This window comes from Rhinatrema bivittatum, chromosome 5, assembly GCF_901001135.1.
Source record: "Rhinatrema bivittatum chromosome 5, aRhiBiv1.1, whole genome shotgun sequence".
In the NCBI taxonomy this organism is placed as follows: domain Eukaryota; kingdom Metazoa; phylum Chordata; class Amphibia; order Gymnophiona; family Rhinatrematidae; genus Rhinatrema; species Rhinatrema bivittatum.
In genome coordinates this window covers 55,458,366-55,476,572 of record NC_042619.1, presented here as the reverse complement: position 1 = coordinate 55,476,572, position 18,207 = coordinate 55,458,366, and the positions used below count along the sequence as shown (strand labels likewise).

General features: G+C 44.3%; 1 protein-coding gene across 2 annotated transcripts in view; it reads left to right on the top strand.

Moving 5' to 3' along the window:
• Positions 1–18,207, top strand: part of MAML2 (mastermind like transcriptional coactivator 2) — a 454,266-nt gene that overhangs the window by 274,167 nt on the left and 161,892 nt on the right. The gene's annotated exons all lie outside the window — the stretch shown is intronic.

Genomic DNA, 18,207 nt, shown 5'->3' with positions numbered 1-18,207 from the left:
GACGGCTTTGGTGGAATGGAATCGCAAACAGATAAACGTGGTGATCTTATAAGAACAGTTTCCCTATAGCAGGAGTCCTCCACCTAGTCCTCTAAACACACACAGCCAGTCATGTTTTCAGGATATCCACAAGGAATATGCATGAGATAGATTTGCTTGCACTGCCTCCACTGTATACAAGTCTCTACTGTATGCAAGTCTATCTTATGAATATTCATTGTGGAGATCCTGAAATCTTGACTGACTAGGTGTGCTCTGAGGACTGGGTTGAGAAACCCTGCCCTATAGGAAACAGCTTTCCCATATGTGATAGGACACAAAGTATCTCCTGATTAAAGCTAGATAGCTACAAAAATGGTCATAAAATTGGTGGGTCACTAGCCCAGTCACACACAGTGCCAAGTAGGTAGGCACTCAGTTAATAAATTCTCTACTTCCTATATTGGCAGCCTTTTATAGAAATCTTTATCCCTTTATCTCTGTCTTCAGCATTGAAAGGTAAAGGTTATTTACATATCTCTGCAGCACCATCTTAACATAAGAACATGCCATACTGGGTCAGACCAAGGGTCCATCAAGCCCAGCATCCTGTTTCCAACAGTGGCCAATCCAGGGCATAAGAACCAGGCAAGTACCCAAAAACTAAGGGCCTCATTTTCCAATATCGCAATGGTATTGCATGTGATACCAAAAAGGGGTGTACCTTATGCTAATAAGCATGTGTATTGTGAATTGCACTATCAGCTATGTGAAAGGCTGTTATTGCAAGTTGGGCTACATTGCCAGTATATTGTGGTTCATGATGTCTCCTGACAGGCCTGTTTCAGTATGATGCAGGCTGAGAGAGAGAGAGAGACTTGCCATAGTGCCTCCTCCATAGACAGGTATTTGTACCCCTATGGGAGGCCCACCTAGTAACTCGAGGTGAGGTTTAAGTATTAGTGTAGGGGGTTAGGGGCCACTTTCACATTCAACGTGAGACATACGAACAGAACAGTGGTCTCTTGTGAAGATTTGATGACCTACGGAGTGAGGAAACTCACTCCAAGATGAGATTTGTGCAATGTTCTCTCCACCTAGCTTGACAAGCTAGGTGGAGAGAACATTGCACAATTTCTTTAGTGAAGGAACAAAGCTGGTTAATGCAGCCTTTCAGGGACTCCAGAACGGAAGGGGCGGGTAGACCACTCTTGCACTGCATGGGACATAGGGCCTGCCTCTGTTGGGTAACTAACCCGGACTGAAAATTTGATCTTCTGTGGCTCCCCTGCAGTTGTTTTCTCCACTGCGTTAGCCACATCCAAGTCCCAGCTCAGCGCCAGTCTCAGCCCAAACTCCACCTCAGATGCCATTGCTTTCTCTGCGGGCCGGGTAGGTCTAACCCGCGATTCACTATCCGTTTTTACCAATCTTTACTGCTTCTTTAAATCGACGCGTATCCCTTTCCGCCCGCGGCATGTATATGATATGTAAACGATCGGATTAGCTATTCCCTCCCATACAGTAACGTGCGGCCCAATTATCGCCTTTTTAACCAACTGTTTTGCCGCATCTTTAACCCGCTAATTTACCGCTTACCCTGACCCTGGTGTTAGAGGGATGTGACAGCAATAGGCAGGCTCCCGTCAAATAAGTGGGTGGGTTGGAGCAAGCGAGTAACATGGTGTGGCCTGGTTCTCCTGTGCTCGGGCATCGGGGATTGCCAGTCCTCTCTCCCCCCCCCCCCCACCCCCCTCCTGAAGCAAGGCGCAGGGCGAAAATCGACTCAACATGTTATTAAAGCAAATAGAAATTGTAACAAAAGTAAACTTACTGCATGCTTCCAGCAGCCCCAGTCCTCTCTCCCCTCCTCCCGAGGCGCCCACCGTGGCTCCCCTGCCTCCCGGGGGCAGCCAGCGACGAAAGCGGCTTCCAGCAGCCCCGCCGGCGAAGGTGCATGAACGCATGTCCAGTTTGGGTGCTCAAGCAGCGAAGGCGCATGAGCAGTGCACAGGCCGTGACCTTGGACGTCCATCCAGGCGCTCAGGTCACGGCGTGCGCTCATGCGCCTTCACTGCTTGAGCGCCCAAACTGGACGTGGGTTCATGCACCTTCGCCGGCGGGGCTGCTGGAAGCCGCTTTCGCCGCCGGCTGCCCCCGGGAGGCAGGGGAGCCGCGGTGGGCGCCTCGGGAGGAGGGGAGAGAGGACAGGGGATGCTTGAAGCATGCAGTAAGTTTACTTTAGTTACAATTTCTATTTTCTTAATAACATGTCGAGTTGATTTTTGCCCTGCGCCTTGCTTCGGGAGGGGGGGAGAGAGGACTGGCAATCCCCGAGCGTAGGAGAACCATCCACTTCCTGGTAAATGAAATGACAGGTACCAGCGCACCCAGGATACTGTATAGGCACTGTATAGTGCTCTATACAGTAAAATGGATTGAGTTTCATGGACGCGGCTTGCATTTGCATGCCATTTAAATACTGTATCGAGCGGTATGTGATCCGAACTGCGGGAGCGGCAAATAAGCGGGCGCCCGGCACTGCCACACTCTTTCTTATGCGCCCTTACTGTATCGGCCTGTTAGTTTGATAACCATAAACAGTGTTCTCTGTAGATAGCAGGGTAAATTGGCCATGCTTAATACCCACCCACCTCTTTGAAGAGTTGACTGCCTTGCTGTCACTAAGCTACAAAAGGCAGTGCGCATGCAGGAACTCCCACACATGCTCAGTAAAGTATAAAAGCTCTACTGAGCTAGAGAGAAGGGTCCATTCAGCGCTGTTGGATGATGTCACCCATGTATTATGGCCAAGATCCTGCAGTCTACAGAGAACACTGTTTATAGTAAGCAAGCATACTTTTACTCAATTACATGCATGGAGATATAGGTCTAATTTTCTTACAGGCCGATTCAGTAAAGTCCGTGGGAGAGCGGACAAACGCCCGCTCTCCCGGCGCGCGCACCAGCCCTTCGCCGGTGCGCGCGATTCTGTATTTAAATTAGGTGACGCGGTAAAAACGGGGAAAAGGAGGCGCTAGGGACACTAGCGCGTCCCTAGCGCCTCCTTTTTGACAGGAGCAGCGGCTGTCAGCGGATTTGACAGCCAACGCTCAATTTTGACGGCGTCGGTTCTCGAACCCGCTGACAGCCACGGGCTCGGAAACCGGCCGCCGCCAAAATTGAGCGTCCGGTTTTCAGCCCAACAGCCGCGGGTTGAATTCAAATATATATATATTATTTTTTTTTTTTACTTTTTTTACTTTTCGGGACCTCCGACTTAATATCGCTATGATATTAAGTTGGAGGGTGCACAGAAAAGCAGTTTTTACTGCTTTTCTGTGCACTTTCCCGGCGCCGGAAGAAATTAGCGCCGACCTTTGGGTCGGCGCTAATTTCTGAAAGTAAAATGTGCGGCTTGGCTGCACATTTACTTTCTGTATCCCGCGGGCATACCTAATAGGGCCATCAACATGCATTTGCATGTTGAGGGCGCTATTATGTGCCGCGGGTTGGACGCGCGTTTTCCTCCCCTTACTGAATAAGGGGTAAGGGAAAACGCGCGTCCAATAGCAGGCTAACAGTGCGCTCCGTCGGAGCGTACTGTACTGTATCGGCCTGTTAGTGAATTAAATAGGGAAATAGGAATTATAGCTCCATGTATCAATACAGTAAAATTAGGATTGACTCAGTTTCTCTGCCTTGACATAAAGTTATATGGTCACTTTAAGCATAAAGTGCATTTGTGCTTTACATGTGTGACTATCACTTGTGGTTCTGATATGGCTCAGCACAGTAGCACCAAGATCTGTTTAAACTCCTAAAGGTGAGAGTGGCTAAGTAGCAGTGATGGAGTCACCCCTAGTCACTGTTGGTACTGTTTCCCCCCCATCTTCATTCCCAGACAAGGGACAACAGGGAGTGTAAGGTCTAAGTCACAGCCGTCTTAGCTCTGCTCTAGGCTCATCTCCTCCCCTCTTGTCCATGAATGACAGGAAGGGAGGGGCTAGATTAAGAAACCGAGTGGCTTTTCTTTGCTCCCTGCTCCGGTCTGATCTTTGCCCTCCTATTCCCTGTACAGAGCTGGAATAGAGATTAGAGCAGTTTTTCTTTGCTCTGTCCCCTCCAGCCTTAGCAGACTCTTTGCTTTGTTCCCTGTTCTGGGAGAGGAGGCACTGGATCAGGAAACAGAAGGCTGGTTTTCTGCTGAGTGAGATTCAGCACAGCTGGAAAGCAGCAAATCTTCAACTGGTCTGCTGCCCCCAGAGTTTTGCTTACTTCAAAACTCCGGAGTGGACTCTATCCTCAAAAGCTCATGCCTCAGGAAATTGGTTAGTCTATAAGTTGCCACCTGCCTCGTATTATTTTTACCTATTTTCTCAGAAAATCTACAGATTTTATAAATCTTTGGATTTTTCAGTAGATTCCCATAGATGATCTTCAGATTTTCATTTGAATGGGAACTTTTCTTATAAAGAGATTTGTCAAATGGATTTGCAGTTCTCTTTTTTAACAAGTTTGCACATCCCTACTGTAGCTCCTGGTCATTAGGTCTTGCAATTGACTATTTGTGTCCTTTCTGGAGCACTTTTCATTTTGGTTCATGGGATAACTGGACTCTTCATTCTGTTACCTTTTATTGGTCCTACATAAAAGATATTACAGTACATAAGCTGCTGAGATCACATTGGCCCCTTCTTCAGATGAGAATTCATGGTAGGGCGCAAGGTCTCCTCCAGGTTTCTTGCCTCTTTTTTTTCTTTTTTAATCATTCAGTGATTTATAGAAGTAGGTGCTCCCAATTTGTTCATTGTCATCGAGTTACAGCTCATTTACATTCAGCTTCCTTCATCATTTCTACTTAATGCAGAACAACCATAATTGAACTGTATGAGGAAGGAGCCCCATTGGGATCCTCTAGAGCAGTGGTTCTCAACCCTGTCCTGGGACCCCCCCCCCCCCCCCCCCGCCAGTTGGGTTTTCAGGATATCCACAATGAATATGTATGAGAGAAAATTTGCATGGTATGGAGGCAGTGTATGCAAATGTTCTCTCATGCATATTCATTGTGGATATCATGAAAACCCAACTGGCTGGGGGGGGGGGGTCCCCAGGACAGGGTTGAGAACCACTGGTCTAGAGGCCAATATTCAAAGAAAGCAGAAAGCCTGAACTTTTGTGCCTAATTTTTGGGAAACTTACCTAACTTAAGGCACCTAAAACTGAGATGCCCTACTACTTATTCCCTTGAGCTCTGAAAGTTAGGTGCCTAAAACCTTGGAATATTGACTCCTTTGTATCTGCTGCAGAGCATTTTTAATATATTCATTCCAACATTTGAAAGCTTCTGTGAAAGATAACTGGAGAAGAAACAGGGAGATGTCTGGAGAACGACAGTTGGTAGCCATATTTGAAATCTGGAATCAAATGTGAAATAGCGATGAGTGTGGATGGTGTGAAACTGAGCAGTGGGCTCTGCAGATGGTTCACCTAAACTGCAAAGGGATTTTGGACAGCTTAGGGATACATTAGCCGCTTGTTACCCCTCGCGTAGCTTCAGTTTTACCAACAGATTGCCCCTTTGGTAAAGGCTTGAAATAGCCTGTTCTTGCCGTGGCATAGGAATCCCTTTGTGTCAGATTTCCTAATTTAAAAGTCAGCAGTGCTCCCAAAATGAAGCGAAATGCTTTCCTCTAAGAGTCGTCCTTGGTTAAAGACAAATCACTGTTTCTATGCAGGTGCTTCTTCTTTTATTTGATTTGAATTGACTCTGTTTTAACTACTCAAGCCAATTTCTAATTGAATAAAGAGAACTGGGTAATTTAAATACTGCCAAATGCCAAGCCTAGTTCTGCTTACTGTATGAATTACGAGATGTCGTCTTACAGCTGCTGTAATCTCCACTTCAGCAGCAGCTACCGTGACAGAGTGCTTACGCTCCAGATAATTACAGGAGAGTGGCATTGGATGTCCTGCGATAAAAAGTGAGACCTCAGTGAAACACTCTAGCACCAGAAACAGGATGTCACCGGTCTTCCTCTTTCCCCTATTAAAACAATTTTTATGGCGCTGCATCCATCTAAGTAGCACTATAAAAATGATAAATAGTAGGAGTAGTAGTAAAAAAAAAAATTAAGTTGAAAAGTTTACAATTTTTTATATTGTTCATTACAAGTTTCCACAAAATTGAATGTAGAAGATGTGATAACTGTGGGTTAATAAAGGGGTGGCCAACTCCAGTCCTCAAGAGCCACAAACAGCTCTGGTTTTCAGAATATCCGCATTGAATATGAATGAGATAGATTTCCGTAAATGTCTCTGTTATATGCAAATACAAGGAATCAAGGATGAAAGGCTGATTCAATCCTGCTGGGGTGTGAAAAAGCTATCCCTCTGGGTGGGCGGCTTCTGCCATCCCCGTCCCATTCATCAAGACACTGTTTTCCTAAACGAATTTAACAAGGGGCTTCCGTGTGCCCACAAGAGCCCCTTTCCGGGACACCACTGTCTGGAACTACATCTAGAGAGGATGTGTTGGAGTGGGGATTTCCCACCTCCACCTCTCAGTGGCACTATCCACAGCACTCTTTGCCTCCTGTAAATCCAGGAACATGAAGCTGCATTCCAAAGTATCCGACCACTGTTTCCAAAACGCACTTGACTGTAGTAGTGGTATCCGTGGCATCCACACTTTTGGTTCACATGGTGATCTATGAAAGTTGGGGGTCTACGTTGGAAGGAGAGTAGCCATGCTGTTTTCTGTGTGTGAACGGGCTTTCTGCATGAGGCTCTCTATCTTGAAGTGTTCTGGGCCCTGTCTATTTTATGAACTTGCAGACATGAAGTATATAAGTAAGAAAATAATCACTGAAATTTAACTTGTTAATACCAGTTGCAGCTTGGAAGATTGATGCCTCCCATTAACCAATCCTTCTCCTCTCCAGAGATTTTCCCAGGTTGTTCCCAGGTTCTCAATAAAAGCTGATTCTGGAAATGGTGAGATAGTCCTCTGTCTCCATGAAAGGGCATCTCCAAATTATTTCCATTAAAAGCGCTTAACTAGCGTCTGCTGCTTTGTCCCTGTTAATCATTTTATTCGGTTATTTTAAAAATAAAATGTTCACCTCTCCGTTTCTTCCATCCTCAAACACACAGCAGAGTTGTCTGTCACCAAGCAAGGCAACACTGCAGGCCTCTATGATTTGTTTTGTTTTGTTTTTAAAAAGTATAAAACCCATTTTGGGTTATCTGATATAATAAAGATTTATTGCTTGAATACTCTAGAATAAGAGATCACAGTTGGAGGATCCAAGGTTGTGGACGCTGCAGCAATATCAGACATGAATCCTTCACGGAGAGGATAGTGGGTGCACAGAAAAGCCTCCGCAGTGGAGGAGGTGTTGGAGAAAAAACTGGCAACAGAATTCAAAAAGGCATGGGAGAAACTCAGAAATTTGCCAGGTGCTAGGAAGGGAGGGAAAAGCCAGTGATCCAACTGGGTCTATGACACTGAGTCAGGAATTAAACTGAGCAGACAGAGGTGCTTTATGGTCCTTATCTGTCATCATATACTACATTTCTGGGTTTGTTTCTGACCTTAGTTAAAAAAAATAAAAAAAAAGTAATTGCGGTGTTTGAAATTAGCCAAATATTTCATTCTGATGTGGATGTTTAATTCCCTTAGTATGATGCGTGTTTATGGCAGGGGTGGAGCCCAGAAGTGTTCCATTTCACATATCATTTCTAAAGCAGCAAATTTACATAATAAATATACATATATGCCCCAGTTTCATCTATTTTTATTTTGCTTGGCCCGGTGTGAAAGCAAATATCAAAAAGCTGTGTTAATAACTGAACAGATGGGCAGGAGAAACGTTTCTGAGTCTGTGCAAAGTTCAGCAGAACTGGGTAATTATCATTATCTGCAAAACAGTGTTGCATTTTAGATGGAAAAGAAATATAAGAGAGCTGAGATGGAGCTAATGAAACTATTAGGTATCTTGCAGGAAAACAATATCATTTAATGAGATGTGGAATGTACTTCATGAGGTAATGTGATTCTTTGCACAGATAAGCTAATATAAACTCCTGTGGGGATATCTGTCACCTAGCAATGGATGTAAAGATTAGATGAACAGTAAGTAACTCTCCAAAGACAAATGCAAATGCAGTCAAATTTCCTTCACAGCTTGCTGAGCTTTGTTTGGATATTTTTACTGTAGCAGCAAATTTGATCTTCTGAGAGCCTTAACAATATCTTATGGCCTGGAGCAGAATATTAATGTGTTCCCCTCCCTACCTCTTGTAATTATACAATGACTTAAAAAAAATAGTTCCAGGGCCAGCCAGGTGGCTCAAGTGGCAAACACTGTGCACTTCCATGTGGACGGTCTCGGTTCAGTCCCCAAGTCAAGTCTTCCGCTTCTCAGGGTGGGAATGAGGAAGGGGCTGCTGCAGAGGCCATGCTCTTAGTCTCCGGGCAGGGAACAGACATGGTCATTGCTTAAGCGTGATACCTGGTTGGCCGTCTTCCAGAAGACGTTCCTGGTGCATGGTCCCTGGCTTGAGGACTGTCACTGCTGCGGTGATCACTTAAAATAACGCAATCTCCTGGGAATTACAGGCAATGAAGAACACCCAGGCTGGAATAAGAGCTAATAGTCCAGGAACCCTCACTGACTGAATGAGCCTGGCCTTCCTCCACCAGCTTTCTTACCAGATCAGCAGTTGGTGTCCTTGGCTTGCCTCTCCACTGGAAAAGCCATCAGAGCAGGCCCTGCCATGGTGATGAAAGAGGGAGCACATCGGGAGGAGGGCAGAAAGCCTGAAGCTCAGAAGAGGATGAACATGTTGCATATTGTTATAAATAAATAACAGACTTTCATCTTAAAATATGAGATTATTCTATTTCTAAGATATATAACAGCACTCTAGGTACGCTGCTCTATCCTTTACAAATCTTTCACACATTCGGAATCACTATCACTTTACTCATTGCATTCCTCTTTCAGGTACAGATAATTCATGTAGCTTTGCCATCTTTTGCAGAATAGGCATGCAAAGAAAATCTTCAGGTCTTTTTTGGGCTTGTGCAGTAAGGTACCACCTGATCTGTCAGGCATCTAAGATATAAAAAGTTCTGTGACTGATCTTGTGAGCTTTATTATAGTGCTTCTCTGCAAAAGTCTGAGGATAAGACATAGGACTGAGTATCCATGATCACCTGTGGAGAAGAAACAATAGTAAATAAATGTTGGGAAGAGAAGACAGGTATTCCGTCAAACAAGGCAATGAAGACAATTAGACTAATAAGTAAACTATGCATGCGAATAGGTTGGCTAAATGTGTGAGCAATGTAAGCTAGTGAATTCAAAGAATGTACTTAACTGGAGGCTATCCACCTCTGATTTGAGCACACTGCATGCCTGACGGTAAGAGAATGAAAAGAATTGTGGCATGTGTCAGGTTACTTATCTACCTCAACAGTAATGAGGTCTTTGGCAGTACACTTCACCTGCATTTTGAGGGAGTGGAATGATTTTCTTTAATCAATTGCCCTGGAGACTGAAGGAAAACTATCCATGTCACAAAAGCCTGTGCTTCTTGAGGAAAAAAAAAATTTACGTCTCTGCTAGTTAGCCAGATGAAAATACTCCGCTTTCTTAAAGTTAGCCAGATAAATTGACCCTAGCCGGATATTCAAAGGCACCACTTAACCAGAGAAGTAGTACTTATCTGGCTAAGTGCCATTTTGAAAATCGGCCCCCTGAGAAAGCATCAATAAAGTGTTCAATACAGTGAGAAGTAGCCACCAAGTTAATTTGTGTGGTGTCTCTCAGAGTGATCTGAAAGCTAGGCTGAAAGTGTGATAACTTTAAAATCCACAGGCGAGGCGCAGCTTCTCAGGGTTGGACTCTCCAAGTCTTTAACTGCTGGCAAGAGATGAAAAATAGTCTGTTAGTTAAATCTATTTCTGTTGAGTACTTGCTTGACAAATAAACCCCAAAATCTTATCCTGGGCCTTTCAGTCCTTTTGGAGAGTTTCTCCTCTTCCTCTATTGCATTTGCCAGCTCTGATGCACATGAGTTTGAATCCACATGTAACCCCCCACCCCCACCCTCTTCACCTGGGGGTCACCTTCCCAGCACTGGATTTGATCAACCAGGGTGGGGGAAAAGAGTTTCTGCGTCCCATGGCATGGGGGCAGGAAACACCTGCAAGGCCACTGAGCAGAGGTTACCTCCAAAAATAGAAACACGGTCCACACCAAGTTGTGCTCCAAACAAGGAAAAAGTTTACTTAGAGAAAAAAAATAGTTCAGTTTCAGCAGTTACAGCAGCCAGTTCAAAACAAGGTCCATACAAAATCTATAGCCCCCTCCAAATCCCCCTCTCTGAACCGAAAGCTAGAAAGTCCTGTTTCACTTCAGTCTTTCTGCAGAGGAATCCTTATCTTCCCCTGAAACAATTCAGGCAACCCAGTTCAGGACACACAGGTCCTCGTTACCCCTTCTTGTATTCCAGTTTCTGCACACAACTCTCAGGTCTCTCAGCTTCAAAATTCATCAAGAAAACACGAACTACAAATGCTCTTCAACAAGGCCTGTGAGAATACCAGCTCCAACTCCTTAACTTCCAGAATAACTCCTCAGTACTCCTCCCTGTGGCTCGTGGAGGCACATCCCTCCTTTGGCCAGTCCTCTTTGGGGAAAGAATCATAAGAATATAAGAAGTTACCATACTGGGTCAGACCAAGGGTCCATCAGACCCAGCATCCTGTTTCCAGCAGTGGCCAATCCAGCTACAAGCACCTGGCATGCTACTGATGCCAGTAATAGCAGCGTCTATTCCCTAAGTCAACTTGATTAATAGCAGTTAATGGACTTCTCCTCCAGGAATTTACCCAAACCTTTTTAAACCCAGCTACACTAACTTCCCTAACCACATCCTCTGGCAACAAATTCCAGAGCTTAATTGTGCATTGAGAGAACATTTTCTCTGGTTTTAAATGTGCCACATGCTATCTTCATGGAGTGCCCCCGAGTCCTTCTATTATGCGAAAGTGTAAATAACTGATTCACATCTACTTGTTCAAGTAGTTAACTATTTATACCACTATAGGACGGCAAGCTAGTAACTCGAGGTGAGGCTTTGGTGGTGGTCTAGGGTTTTAGGGCCAGTTTTCATGCAGAGTGAGACGAACAAAGAGCACAGTACACATCAGTGAAGATTTGACATGATTTGGAGTGAAGGAAGCCACACAAAGATGACATTTCTACAGTGTTCTCTCACCCTAGCTTGATGGACTCTCTACCAGGGTACTATCAAGCTAGGGCGAGAACTCAAGTTCTAAGTTCCTACAAAGTTAGCCTTGTTATTTTATACCCACTTGTTTGATGTAATTTTCCAATATTGGTTCTGTGTAAACCGAAGTGGTATGTACTAGTACATGAACTCCGGTATATAAAAGCCTTTAAATAAATAAATAAATAAATCTTTGTGTGACTTTCCTCACTCCAAATCACATCAAATCTTCACTGATGTGTACTGTGCTTTTTGTATGTCTCATTGTGCATGTAAAACTGGCCCCCCAAACCATGAGAGCCTTATAAAGAGTCTCTCTCTCTCCCCATGCAAAGCCTGTCAAACTGAAAAGAAGTTGATCTTTTTATGATACATCTCTCATCCTTTGATATAGATAATAGATAAATGTTAATAGCATGCTGCATTTTCTGAGGTTTTATAATAATGGCACTTAACATGTCCCGCCTTATGTTTTTAGGTTGTTTAGAAATTTGCTTAATAGCCTCCACCTAATAGAAATAATATTTCCTCTATCTTTTCCTGTGCATATGTTAAGCAAACAATGAATCAAGGATGAAAACTCTAGTGCATAATGGGATTTTATTTATAATACACAGTAAGTAGCGTGGACTATTAATATTCAAGTCAGCCATTTCTACTTGCAGATATAAGATGTTGCCGTAGCCTGGAAAATAACCAAGCTTCATCTTTACCGGACTTAAAGAACCCTCTTATTAAATCACAACAAGCTTTAGAATTTTTCCTCCATGTTTCAGTTTGGACTGTTGAAAGGAGTTGATAGGTTTTGGTCACTGCTGTGCATGGTAGATGCTTCCTCAAAGCTGGAGGATAGGGGCCTTTTGTTTGAAGATCAGAAAGAAAACAAGGAACGTATAACCTGTTATGTAATTTATAATAAGGAGCTTCATCACTGCTCAGATGTACAGTTCTCTGTGACTATTGCCAGATGGCTGTTATGGAAACTGTAAAAATAATTGTATAAACTCTGTTATTAATCATATATATATATATATATATATATATATATATATATATATATATATAAGTAATCCCAATCCAGGAGGCAGACTGCATTCTGATGGGGTCATAAACTTATTTATAGTTCTTCGGAGCAGGGACACCTGACTAGATCTTCTCTCAGACTCCTTCCCCATGGTGTGGATCCTTTTTATGGGGTCCAAGTGCAAGAAATGGTTTCTTCCCTTTGAGATATCCCTGGTAGGGGGGGTATTTTCTTCACTGGGTGCGAAGAGTGCTAAATAACCACACCGGACTAAATTGGATAGTGTCCAGAGTAAAGTCTTTACTGTTTATCACTGATGATTAATGGCACAATAAATATGATTCCAGCACCACAGGCTTCCTTGTTTTCTTTACAGCACTTTCCCTCTATCTCTGCAGGAATATCTTATACCAGGGTCAAAGAAAATTCTAGCCTCTAGGATTTGCATAACTGGAGTTCCCAGGTAGGCAGAGCATTCCTTAGTTGGGCAGGAGACCCCTTCCAGACTGGTAAAAATATAAAAATCACTCTCCATTTTACATAGAAACAAAGAAATTACGGCCGATCAAATGGCCCATCCAGTCTGCCCAGCAAGCTCCCACACTTATTTTTCCATACTTATCTGTTTCACCGACTACCAAGTTCAGGGCTACCCTGAATCAATTAAGCCTGATACTTCACTTGGAATACATATCCAGCGCAGTTCACTGCTTCAGCGGCAGGGGGAATGAAGAAAAGAGGATTTATATCAAGACAACAACCAACAAGGACTGAATTGCACAGACTAGGTAAACAAATATGAGCGGATTTTAAATGCCCTGCTCGGGTAAATCCGCCCAGATTTACGCGAGCAGGGCCCTTGCGCGCCAGCGTGCCTATTTTGCATAGGCATGCCGGCGCGCACAGAGCCCCGGGACGCGCGTAAGTCCCAGGGTTTTTTTAAGGGGGCGTGTCGGGGGCGGGGCCAAATGACGCGGCATTTCAGGGGCGGGACCGGGGCGTGGTGCCGGGCCGGGGGCGTGGTCGAGGCCTCCAGACCAGCCCCCGGGTCGGATGACGGCGCGCGTAGATTTACGTCTGCTTCTAGAAGGCGTAAATCGAGGGACAAAGGTAAGGGGGAGGTTTCGATAGGGCCGGGGGGTGGGTTAGGTAGGGGAAGGGAGGGGAAGGTGAGGGGAGGGCGAAAGAAAGTTCCCTCCGAGGCCGCTCCGATTTCAGAGTGGCCTCGGAGGGAACAGAAGCAGGCTGTGCGGCTCGGCGCGCGCAGGCTGCCCAAAATCAGCAGCCTTGCGCGCGCCGATCCAGGATTTTATAAGATACGCGCGGCTAAGCGCATATCTTATAAAATCCAGCGTACTTTTGTTTGCGCCTGCTGCGTGAACAAAAGTACGCGATCGCGCTCTTTTTTAAAATCTACCCCATAAGATTGGGAGTAGCTTGCTTATTGCGGCGGTTACTACCCTGAATCAATTAAGCCTGATGCTTCACTTGGAATACATATCCAGCGCAGCTCACTGCTTCAATGGCAGGGGGGATGAAGAAAAGGGGATTTATATACAGGCAACAACCAACAAGGACTGAATTGCACAGGCTGAGTAAACAAATAAGAGTGGGAGTAGCTTGCTTATTGCAGCGGTTACTACCCCTAACCAATTAAGTTAGATACTTTACTTCGATTCGGCTCCAGCACTGCTCTCTGCATTAATGGCAGGGGGGAAGGAAATTGGAACCAAAAAATTACCAATAAGGGCCAAGAGTAACAGATAAGTATGAGAAAAATGTGTGAAAGCTTGCTGGGAAGACTGGATGGGCCATTTGGTCTTCTTCTGCCGTCATTTTTATGTTTCTGTGTTTCTATAATTGTTTGATTCGGATTTCCTGCCACCCCCTGCCATTGATGCAGAGAGTAATGTTGGAGTTGCATCAGAATTGAAGCATAAGGCTTAATTGTTAAGGGTAGTAACCACCGCATCAAGCAAGTTACCCCCATGCTTGTTTACCCAGACTGCACAGATCAATGCCTTGTTGGATGTTGTCTGAATGCAAATCCTCTTTTCTTCTCCCCTGCCGTTGAAGCAGAGAGCAACGCTGTATATGCATTCAAAGTGAAGTATCAGGCTTAATTGATTTAGGGTAGTAACCGCCGCAACAAGCAAGTTACCCCCACGCTTATTTGACGGCAGGGTGTGGGGGGAAGGGGAATTGGATTCAGACGGCAAGCAACATGGGCCCCGACTTTTCAGTCCGGGGTACTGATATGCAGACATAAGGGAAAAAGCACAGGACTGCTTCTACGGCCAACTCCAAAAGCAAAGCAAGTCAAGTAGCATTACCTGAATTTTCAAGAAAGCTCCTCACCCAGTAAAACTCTTTTATGGGTTTAACAGTTGCTTGGAATTTGATTGTAAATATTATTTCCCTTGTCATAAGGCTTGGGAGTAACTGCATGGACTACCCTTAGGATAAACTTGAGGGGAACCTGCACAGCATGGCAGATATTACTATAAGAAGCTTGCTGTGCAGACCTAATGGACCATTTGTTCCTTTTCCGCCTTCATTATGTCACTATGTTTTATATATATTTCTAATCAAATCAAAATCTTTTATGCTTACAATCCAAGTATTTAAACAACTTACAGGAAAAGTTTGAATTATTTTTTTTTAAATTTTTCTGGTAGTTATAGGCTGTCAAAGTTCTATGTTTTTTCAAGGAAATTGGTAAAAATTATATATCACAGTTGTGTGAAGGATGATAAGTCAGGTTCTGAAATCAGATTTTTAATTTTTTTAAACTCTGAATACTTTTAAAAAGGGTACCAGTATTGATTTATTTTTGAATGATAACCCTGTTACACAGTAGAAAAGTAAATTGATTTTTCCTGACCACTGCGCCCCACCTCTCCCACACCAAAGGAGAAAATCAGACATAGGAATGCAAACAAGATAACTTAATAGGAAGCACATTACACAGTATTTATTCCTGGCATTGCTTGCTAGGTGTGTGAAAACTGATATCCAGCTTCCCTTTTGTAGAGTAACACTGAAAGCAGGCAGACAAAGCAACCTGGTAAACCAGATGGAGTCGGTCCAGAGGGTGGCTACTAAAATGGTCATTGGCTTCCTTCTAAATCATATGGGGATAGACTTAAAAGATTTAAACACACCCTGGAGGAAAGGCGAGAGAGGGGAGATATGATAAAGACATTCAAATATCTGAAAGGTTTGCATGCACAGGAGGCGAGCCTCTTTCAGCGGAAAGGAAGCTCTAGAATGAGGGGTGATGCAGTAAGGCTGAAAGGAGGTGTAAGTAATCTCAGGACATATTTCTTTACAGACAGAGTGGTGGATGCATGGAACAGCCTTCCAGTGGAGGTGGTAGAGACAAAAACAGTATCTGAATTCAAGAAAGCATGAGACAAATATAAGAGATCGCTAAGGAAGTGATGGGTATTATAAAGCTAAATTAATTGGACAGATGGGCAAACTGGATGGGCCACATCTGCCATCATGGTTCAATGTTTTTAATAGTAATTGTTCAAAATGATTATGTACATATGTACTACAATATCCTTTTATGTTGTCCAATAAAAGATATCACAGTCTACTAAGATTCTAGTTTTCTATGGGACCTTGGTTTAATCTATGGTGCAGTACTGCAGACTGGGACAGAGTGTATTGACCCTGCATTTATGAATAAGGTGGATTATTGACCAACATTCTCCATGAAGGAGATTTACATAGTCCCATCAATGTTTTTACTGGAGATGCTTTGTAAATGACTGGAAAATTGAGAATTCTTTTACTGGGAGGTTCATCAAGCTGCAGTAGGGCTATAATGTGCATTAAATAGCATATATCGCGGCAGTTTACATAAATTTGGCCAAATTTCCTCCCTTTCTCCAGTGAGCTGATTTGCATGTCATTTCCATGCATGAATTTTGCAAATCTATGCAAAGTAGCTCATGCATAGGTAATTTCATAAAAATAAAATACTGCAGCTGACTTTCAAGTTTGTCGTGTTATTTTATCTACAGCTCTAGGGAAAACATTAAGCTTACTTTGGATTATTGAGACCCTAATGTGGGTCCCGATGCTCCTGCATTATATTTAAAGGGTCCGGGGGGGAAAAAAGCTAAAAAATGTTAAATATGTGCAGGTGTCAAACATAACCATCCTCCTCAGCCCAGGGCCACCACTCTTGGCAGCCCTGACAACAAAAGTTTAAAAATAGCTGCCACTGATCGCGTGATGATGGCCTCTCCCCACCAATCTAGTCAACATAGATAACGTACAGGACACAAAGTATCCCCCCCAGCCCACTTTCAATGAAAAACTAGCCATGCTGATTCTCCCCCACCCCATACCCCTTCCCCCCAACCCCCATGTTTAAAAATCCGTCATTGAGGTCTAGTGGTGTCCCCATTCACCACCCCGGACCCCCAAGCCCAATAAAGAATCTTTGGAGTCTAGGGACAAAACCCCTGGACCCACCTCATCTCACCCCCAAACCTTTCTCCCGTATCCCAGGACCTCAAAATGTGGAAAATCTGCAAGCAGAAGAACCTGGGATGCCCTCTAGCCCTGAGCTCAGTTGGTGCCATTTTCCAAAATGGTGCTGACCTGACCTTGCCCTAGTCACATGATTGGGGCAAGGTCCGGGTACCGAACTTTGGCCACGTGGCTGTGGTCCGGTGCCCAGACTGTGCCCCAATTATGTGAATGAGGCAAGGTCAGGTCAGCACCATTTTGGAATATGGAACTGACTGAGCCCAGGACCAGGAGGTGCCATGGACCCTTCCACTTGTAGATTTTTAGCTGCTCAGAAGACGGTCTAAAGTTATCTGGCTAACCTAGCCAGATATACCCGATATTTGGCTAGGTTAGCCGGATATCTCAGCCCCTCCTCAGAACATCCCTGAAACACCCCTTTTTTATACAACAAAATTATAACTGGGAAAGTAGTTATCCGGATATAATTTAGCCAGATAAGCAGCTGAATATGCCACATTAGCCATTTAGATGGATAACTTATGATAACAAGTGAATTTTAAAAGCCCGGCACAAACCAATAGCGGGAGATATGCACATAAGTCGGGCCGGCACTTGCCGAGCAAATATTTAAAGGCGCTCACTTAACGTACATATCTCCTGCTACGCACGCATAAAAATTATCTGAAAAAAAGAGGCGGGGTGTGGTCTGGGTAGGGCATGGGCTTTCACATTGAAACCAGCGCGCAAATTCCTCTGCGCAGAAGCGCACGCCAGGGTCCCCTGCTGCGTAACTTTACTTCTGTTATGGATGAAGTTTAAGTGATAAAACAAAAACAAATAAACAGATCAGAGGACTTTTAAAGGTTGGGGGCTAACAGGGGAAAAGGGAGGCTATTAAACGAGGGGGGTTTGAAAGTCCTGTCTCTTGCCTGGGCGAACTGGGAAAACTGCTAATTGCTTCGGCGCACGGGTCTATTCAAACCCCCCCACACACACTTACGTGGTAGAACCGGCATTTGTGTGCATAGTTGTGCATCCACTTAAAATTGCGTGCGCAGGTGCCCACGTTAAGCTTATTATATAACGCACGCATATACGCGCATACGTTATAAAAATGGCCATGTCCCTGGGGGCGCGAGCCGGCAAATGCGCTCACATGTGCACCCACGCGCCTGTTTGAAAGTTACCGTCCCGTTGTCCAAATGGCTTTTGAATATGGCCCTCATGTTTTCCCTCATTTCATAACCTTCGGATATTTTCTTTCACTAAATTAAGGCCTAAAGGTTTTAAGATTATAAAGGTGAATTCTAAAAACCCGACGCGCGCATTAATGAGGGGGTATTTTGGGCTGATGCACGCCGAGTGGATGTTAAAAGCTGCCGAGATAGCCGCGTATCTCAGGGAGCGCG